The sequence below is a fragment of the Helianthus annuus genome, chromosome 1 (assembly GCF_002127325.2).
Source record: "Helianthus annuus cultivar XRQ/B chromosome 1, HanXRQr2.0-SUNRISE, whole genome shotgun sequence".
Taxonomy (NCBI): domain Eukaryota; kingdom Viridiplantae; phylum Streptophyta; class Magnoliopsida; order Asterales; family Asteraceae; genus Helianthus; species Helianthus annuus.
The window spans coordinates 5,836,407-5,844,466 of record NC_035433.2 but is presented as its reverse complement, the minus strand read 5'-3'; the positions used below and the strand labels follow the sequence as shown (position 1 = coordinate 5,844,466).

At 35.5% G+C, this 8,060-nt stretch overlaps 1 long non-coding RNA gene across 10 annotated transcripts; it reads left to right on the top strand.

The window, feature by feature from the left end:
* The first annotated feature begins 358 nt into the window (after nt 1-358).
* On the top strand, nt 359-5,313 carry LOC110943650. Of its 10 annotated transcripts, none has more exons than XR_002594946.2 (8): nt 359-670; nt 1,000-1,062; nt 1,199-1,252; nt 2,268-2,853; nt 2,932-3,537; nt 3,705-3,814; nt 4,110-4,196; nt 4,931-5,313. It is a non-coding gene; the product is annotated as an uncharacterized LOC110943650 (long non-coding RNA). The 10 variants fall into 10 exon arrangements; XR_002594938.2 differs by having other exon boundaries at nt 1,189-1,252; XR_002594942.2 differs by having other exon boundaries at nt 359-1,062; nt 1,189-1,252; nt 2,268-2,623; nt 2,747-2,853.
* The last annotated feature ends 2,747 nt before the right edge of the window (nt 5,314-8,060 follow it).

The window sequence follows — 8,060 nt, the reverse complement described above, 5'->3', positions numbered from 1 at the left end:
AAAAACCCATTTAATATATTTAATGTTATCGGTTAAGCAAATATATATTAACCATAATTCTTTTGAATTATTTTGCTTTAACTTCAAACTATCATATTATTTTTAATAGGTTAATATTAAATTAATTTGATAATCTAAATATACCAAATTCAAAAGCTTTTTATTCATTAATCTATACTATATTAATAAGCATATTTGAAGGACTTCTTAAAGTCATTATAATTCCCTTAAAACACCCCTAAAGCATAATGTACAAATCTTTTAAGCACCAGAAAATATCACTTTCCACTTATACCCCTCATACTAAAAAACACGGGATACATTAGGTTTCACATTCATTTCAAAACATTTCAATCGCCCGCTTCCCTGCCCCTTTCACTCTCTCTCTCTCTCTCTCTGGCGATTCAGATCTGGATCTAGGGTTTTTCTTCAAGGCGATTCAAGATCTAGCCTTTCTCACTAACAACAGATCGATAAACAAATCTCAATGTAGTGAATAAAGCTTTGAACTCTTCCACACCCAACTTCAAATCTGTAGATGCTTGATTTTCCTTCTAGGGTTTCTCATACTCCACAACCCGTCGTCGCTGTTGAAGACATATCTGTCCCTCTAAAAAGTGGTTGAGGTCCATCTCAACTTTGGTCTTCTTTGCAGTCTCTCCTTTATGAGGTATTTCATGTGCTACCACTACATCCTATCAAGTTACACCTCTTTAATCCTATCAATTTACTTAGTTTTAACTTTGAGAGTTACATACCCCGTCTTTGAAAACCTGAAACTATTTCAAATTGCAAACCCCCAAGGCCCAAACAATGGAACCTAATACTGTTTCAAAATTCAAACCCCAAACACCCATAGGCTGTGCGTATAGCAGAGATGCTAGGGTTAGTGTATTTTGATAACAGATCTACAGTAACGACAATGTTAGTGTATTATGGCGGAGATTCTAGGGTTCCGATGACGTTTCCATTTTGATGAATGTCTCCATTTTCGTATAGATCGAACCTCGTAGTGATGTTTGGAATTGTTTTGGTTGTTCTAGCTTCTCCGACAAGCTTCTGGTAACCCAACTTTTCCCCTGTATTTCTATTCAGATCTGTTTTCAGTGTTACGACAAGATTTACTGCTTTTGGAATGTGAGCTAAGTAATATAATTTAACACTAATGTGAGGTTCATGATATTGAAGGATTTCCCAGCTTGGCTCGTGATATTCCTGGAATAGCGTTCTAACTGACAATGAACCATTCAAGGTACTACCAGACTAGATTATTTATAGTTTTATACTTTATTTTGTTTTGACTATGTAATTTGTTACTGTTGTATCCCAGTTCTTGAATTTTGGATAAAGTGTCATGGCGGAATATAATTATTTTGAACACTATCTTTGCTTTATTAAATTGATGTTGTTAATTAATCTGCATCTAAACCTGTATCTCACAGCCATTTATACATGTTAAAACTGCCAGAATTGGAAAAACATACACTGTAGAGATACTGGACTGCTCTTGCAAGTAATATTGTTATTTCTTTGTGTTAGAGATAATGACTGATAATGATAACACACCGTCTTGTCGTTGGAAGAAATGAAGCATTTTGTCAACAAAATAGATGTGATGCGAGAGGAATCTCTCTTCTCTTGGCCAGGTGGTCTTCTAAGTTTATTTTGATTAAAAAATAGTAGATGTGATGTGAGAGGAATGAAGGGTTTATTTTGTTTACATCTGTTGCTGCTTCTGATGCTAAATTTATTTTGTTTGTGGGTTTTGTGATTTTGGGTGATTCTTGAAGTTTAATTGTGTACCCATTTGTAGATTAAGCCAAAGTTTGTTGCTTGGTGATGCCACACCACATAAATCTTATCATAACTGGATCTTGGAATTTTCCCTCACTTTCTTGATTCATGCCGCAATTTCTGTTGTATAGTTAGATACATAGTGTTGCTATACAAACATCACTTTGATAATGTACGATAGCGTGTCTATCACATCATACAGGCCATATAACTGGGCGAAAAATGGTCATAGGGCGTCAATAGTCACATCAGTCATATCTTTGTCAGTCAAACACATCATACGGGCTGCATGATTTGGCGACCACCACTTCATATGACCCATATGACCGTTTCCTCATGTCGTCAAATGGCCGTATGACACGTACTCATGTAGTGGTGTGTGGATAGTGTGTTTGTATAAAAGGCAGCCTAGCCATAATTTCACAAAAAGTTTATAAATTATGTGTTCTTTCCATGATTTGATCGGTCTGCAGGTTGATAACAGTGTGAAGGAATCCACAAATGAGGTTAAAAATTCTGAAAAAAAACACATGTTGTTCAGATTTGTTGCTCAAAATACCAACAAGACATGCTCAATTAGATGCATCTAAAGGCGGTACCTCATCACGTGTTGTTAAAACTTAAAAGTGTAAGATTTAAAGAGAAGACTCCTCGTGACGGTGAAAGAAGTCCTCTTCTACATCCTGAAAGCCATATTGTTACCAAGATTAAGTCTATATTCCACGGGAATCGATCTTGGTCTCTTCCGGTCAAACAAGGGTCAAACATGTCCCCTTCGATCACTACGCCTGTTTCAGCTAGGACATATAGTGAACAACAAAAATCTCAGGTATTCTTGCCGATTACATTATTCCTATACGACTCATTATATAATATAACATGATCTGGTTCACATGTTGGATGTGCGTTTTCGAAAGTGATTTATCATTTATGTGACTTTAATACACCAAAGCCAATAAGCCAAAAGCTCCCCAAGGTAGACTTGCAGAAGCTTACAGTTTTTGTGTTGGTGGTGAACCGCTAAAGTTTTAGAGATGGCTCAAGCGAACAGAGTTAGAGGTAATTTAAACTTATTACATGCTATTGTTAAATGATTTAATTATAAGGGTTCTGCCTCATGCCAAGTTCTGTATACAGACGTTGTGGAAATACAACGTGAGGACCATCTTCACTGGTTTCGTTCCTACGTGTTGTAACCACTGCTACTAATATTGGATCCAAAGATCGTTGGGGAAAAGTACGTTCCATATTGGCCTATTGCTAACAAAGATACTGTGGTTGCACCAGATTTGGCCAAGCTTTTTGTGTACAACCTTGGTACACCTGCTGACCATTTGCAGTTCTGAAGCCTGGGTGACTCCGATATCTCGGGTCTGGTCATGGTTAATCAGGCCCGATCCAATCTCCTTACCTCAGAGCTTCATCGAAGATAGGTTGAGGCCGAGGTTGAAAACACGAAATTGAGATGTCAACTGCAGCATATTGGAAAGCACAGTGCACCCCGTTGGGATCCTACTTTGCCATACACACATCAATTTGAAGAGCTAAAGAAGAGCTTAGCCAAGGCAACCGCTGATGGGCTTGCCCGCCAGGATGCCGAAGAAATTTTGGCGAAGACCAAAGCTTCGCTGGAGGTCATGATCGTGACTGTTGAAGCACAGCGAAAGGGGTTTCAAACCAAAATTGATGACCTTTCTAAGTCATACGGGAAACAAAGCAAGTTGTATGCTGAACTGGCAGCTGGTATGGTAGCATTATTCCTTTCTTCTTGGTACATACTGGCATTTGTTATGTTAACACTTAACAGATATAATTACGCTTCGAAATGATCACATTCCTTGTTGCTGCAATCGCTTATGAAGGATTAGAGACAATTTATACAAGTTAAGATAAATGTATCTTTGTTGTAGGTTATTCTAGCTGAAGAAGTTGCTGCTTCAAATGTTACCATCTCCGACTTAACAACACAGATTTGTGATGCTATCCAAGCTAGGGCAGAACAAGGTGTGCGCATGTGCATGTGAGTTTTATTTTCGATTCTTTCTGGTGAATTTGGTCCTCAAATAATAAGGTAGACTTTGTTCCAGCATTTTTGAAATTTTGTTCACAGTAGGTTTTGTTCTCGGCATTATGAGTCTCAAATAATTGGTGTTCATACTCTTAAGCTCTCAAAAATCATTGTTTTATCTGTAGCAATGTACATTTTCTGTATAAAAGATGAAGTATTATATATTCTATTTAACAATAATAACTCAGATTTTAGCTTTATGTCAAGTTGTTTGAACACTTTGCTAATTTATCTCTTCCTTCTTTAGGCGGTGAATGGTGATTACGGAGAGAAAGGGTGGGAAGGGGCTTTTTGCCGGAAAAAACACCCACAGCTGTAGGCTGCAGCTAATAAGGTAAGTGAGTTTTGATGGCGAACTGTTCCATAAATATGGTGTCCATATATTGCATTTTGTCAATGTATTTTAATTTAGAACTTCAATTACCCAGGCTCTACTCTCACGAACAAACTAAGTGCCTAATGAATTTACTTTATAAGCAAAAATGGAATTTACTCAGTTTTTTTTTTTTAATTTGGAACTTCAATTACCAAGGCTCCACTCTCACGAGTAGTGATTTTTTAGACCCAATTGCTTATTAATGGACCAGTTATAATTGTCTATCATCTCAAACAGGTCAAATAGGTGATTAAAAAACTAAAAAGGCCTAATCTTACTTCTAACGCATACAACCTCCTAAATTTTTTTATTCAAAACTTTGGATTAATAATGTAAGTATGTTGTTTATGCAATCATAATTGTTTTTGTAGAATTTGAAAACATGGAAAAAAGTCCAACTCGGTCCATTTTGATCTGCACTAACCATAAACTTATGAGAATGGCTTGTTGTTGTGGACTAATGGTTTCGAAAAATTAGAAGTTATGTTCGAAATTGTTTCGGGTCAACTTGTACCAAAAATTTGACCATTTTGACCCGTATATTAGTACTTAGTTCGCTTTCATGTCTTTGCTCTTCTGCTTTGATGTCCTTATCAAGATCATTAAGCTCGTTTTGTGGGTCTCACCTTACATGGCAGTTATATCTATATTCATATTCGTATCATCTCTATAACATGTTAATTCCATTGCAGACGAATGATGATGGTGAAAATTGCCGTAGGAGTTGGCTGATTGGCAACATGGTTGAGTTTAAAACCTAAGAGCTTGGATTTTGTACAAGCTGCTGCTCTCTCTATTGCAATTGAGATTGCCTATGACGGTCTAGAAAGGGTTGGCTTTGGTGTAGGTATATCCATGCTTGTTTAAATCAAGCTGCTTAGGAGTTAAAGCGGCGATCTGGCAATCCACGTGATGTGAGGTCCTATGACGAGAAGATTCATATTTTCTTATTGAGTAACCAACTACAAATAGAAATATTTTTAATGAAACCTTTGTTGACCAGATTTATTTATATTAAATAGCTTTAGTTATTTGGTACCTTTTTATAAAACAACCCGTTTTGACACGAATCTAATTTGGGTAAAGCGTGTTCTGACCCGGCCCAAAATGTCCATGTTTTGAACTGATTTGTTTCGATCGAGACCTGTCCGCTTGACCCAACCTAACCCGACGTGCTAATAAATTTGAGATTTTATAATAGTTGGGGCACTTGGTTGCATGGTATCATTCATAGTTTTCTATCATTCTAATATACATTTTGTTAGTGTCATGTTGACTATATTATTTACATGTGTCATATGAAAGCTGCTCATTTAATTAACGAAATAACATATAATACAATATATGAAACTGGTGGTGGTGATCACCATTCACATCCAAACTCTCCCACTCATAGTGTGTTTTCCATTGCATCGCGAATTTGGTTTTGGTTATGGCTCAAACCGAACCGCTCCGTACATAGCCCTAAAATCACCAACCTAAGTGATGTTTTCCGCCGCATCGCGCGGGTAAATGACTAGTTATTATAAAAGAATTTACCCAACTATAATTTACCAAAATATTAACGTGACTGTGTTTTACTATACATTTTAAATGTTGTTGATTGGTTGATAAATTTTGTAGGCCAACGGGTGGATGTTATATGTCATCCACTAATTTTTTATTTTTTTTTATCTATATGTACAAGTCTTATGGCTATCTGTACAAGTCTCTATCGCATATAAACATTTATGTTTTCTTCCCTTAGATTATTACTAAATGTAAAAATCCTTCCTTAGAGTATTAGGTGTTGTTTGGTTTTTTTTTTTTTTTTTTTTTTTTTTTTTTTTTTTTTTTTCTGAAAAGCTATGCGCAAGTTCTTCTGTTTGCGTCTGCAGACCACGCGCAGACATTGCAACACACAGACTGTTTGTTTTTCCAAAGACGTTTCATTAAAAAACGTCTGCACGAGCTCTTCTTGTTGCAAACTTGGTCCAACTACTTCTAAGATCTTTAAAGGTCTGCAGAGAGTTAAACACCACCACTCACCACCACCACAGTTCACCACCACCGTCCACCACCCACTATGGTCCATCACCTTCACCACCGTCCACCGTCCACTGTCCATCACCCACCACCGTCCACCGTCCACCACCCACTACCATCCATCATCAGCACCACCGTTTACCACCATCATCGTCTAGCACCACCACCAGTTTATTTTAGAAGTCTACATACGTTAAAAAACAAACAGCCTTTTTCTTGCAGACTGCAGAGGTTTGGTCCACCTTTTCTTCTACAGATGTCTGCAGATGTTGTCAGCAGACTATAAACATCTTACCTCTTAAAAAACAAACAACACCTTAGTATAAATACCAAATAACCTTTATGGTTTACTTTTAATTTTAATAAACCCTAGACTTTATTAATTTATTTTAATATTATTGTTATTTATTATTATTATTAATTCAAACTCGATTGAGTTGCGAGTTAACATGTCACAACGTGTGTGTGGTTCAACGTGTTTACGTCTAATTTTTGTTTGATTTAATGGTATCGTCGCAATGTGCTTCACTTTTTTACATAAGATTTCGGATATTGTCAATGTCTTTGTTATAACACGTGGAAATATTTTTTTTTTACATTTTGGTATTCATTTTCGGTTCAATGTTTTTACATCTATTTTTGTTTAGTTTAACGGTCCCGCCGCAACGCACGGGTCCTAAATACTAGTGATTTTAATAACAACAAAAAAAGTAAAATGTTTGATTAAATCCTTTGGAAAAAGGTTCAAATACATAGTATTCTAAAACGGAAGTCGTAGGAAGGGTATCAAACGGCTTTCGATTGAACCTATTCTAACGGTATTGAAATCGTCTTATCGAATTCTACGATCTTAGATTTTTGCTTGTGGATTTCTAGCTTGTAGATTTTATAATCTTTGTTTTAGATTATTATGTCTTTTTATTTGACAATGTGTTTTTTCGTCATTGTGTTTTTTTTCCACAGCATTGTGTTACATTGCTCGGCAATGTGTTATATTTTGTTCATCATTCTGTTATATTTTATGATATTGTGTTTTTATACCCTTTCTAGATTAAGGGGACTATCTAAAATAACTTGTGTCACAATTTTCTTGCTAATGTTCTATTTTAGCTTATATCAAAATTATTGTACACCTTTTAAGAAAATACTTATTACAAATTTTCCTATTTTAGTGATAATAATTTTATCATCGACTGTAATTTCGTTTATATTAATTAGGGTAAAGTTCTTGTACAATTAATCTTAACATACTAAACATACAAATTAAAGGAAAATTCAAAAAGACAAGGTGACATTTTTGTAATTATCAATAACTATCAAAGTTACTCTACAAATATACCTAAAAAACCTAACCCCCTCCCCCCCAACCCCCAAAAACCTAACCCCCCCCCCAAAACCTAAAAAAACCTACCCCCCTCCCCCCCAACCCAAAAACCTAAACCCCCCACCCCCGAAAAACCTAACACCCCCCACCCCTACCCAAGCTAAAATGCTAAAAACTAAACCCCCAAAAAACCTAAAAAAATAAAAAAACACACAAATTATTTTACTTTTTTTTAAACATTTTTTTTTTAAAAATCGCTACTTTTAGTAGCAGAAAAAAAAAATTTTTTTTGCTAACAAAATGCATCGATTTTTTTAATAAAAATGTTAAAAAAAATTTGTGTTTTTTAGGTATTTTTGGTTGAGTTCATATTTGTATAGTAACTTTGATAGTTGGTGGTAATTACAAAAATGTCACCTTATCTTTTTGAGTTTTCCTTCAATTTGTATGTTTAGTATGTTAAAATTATTTGT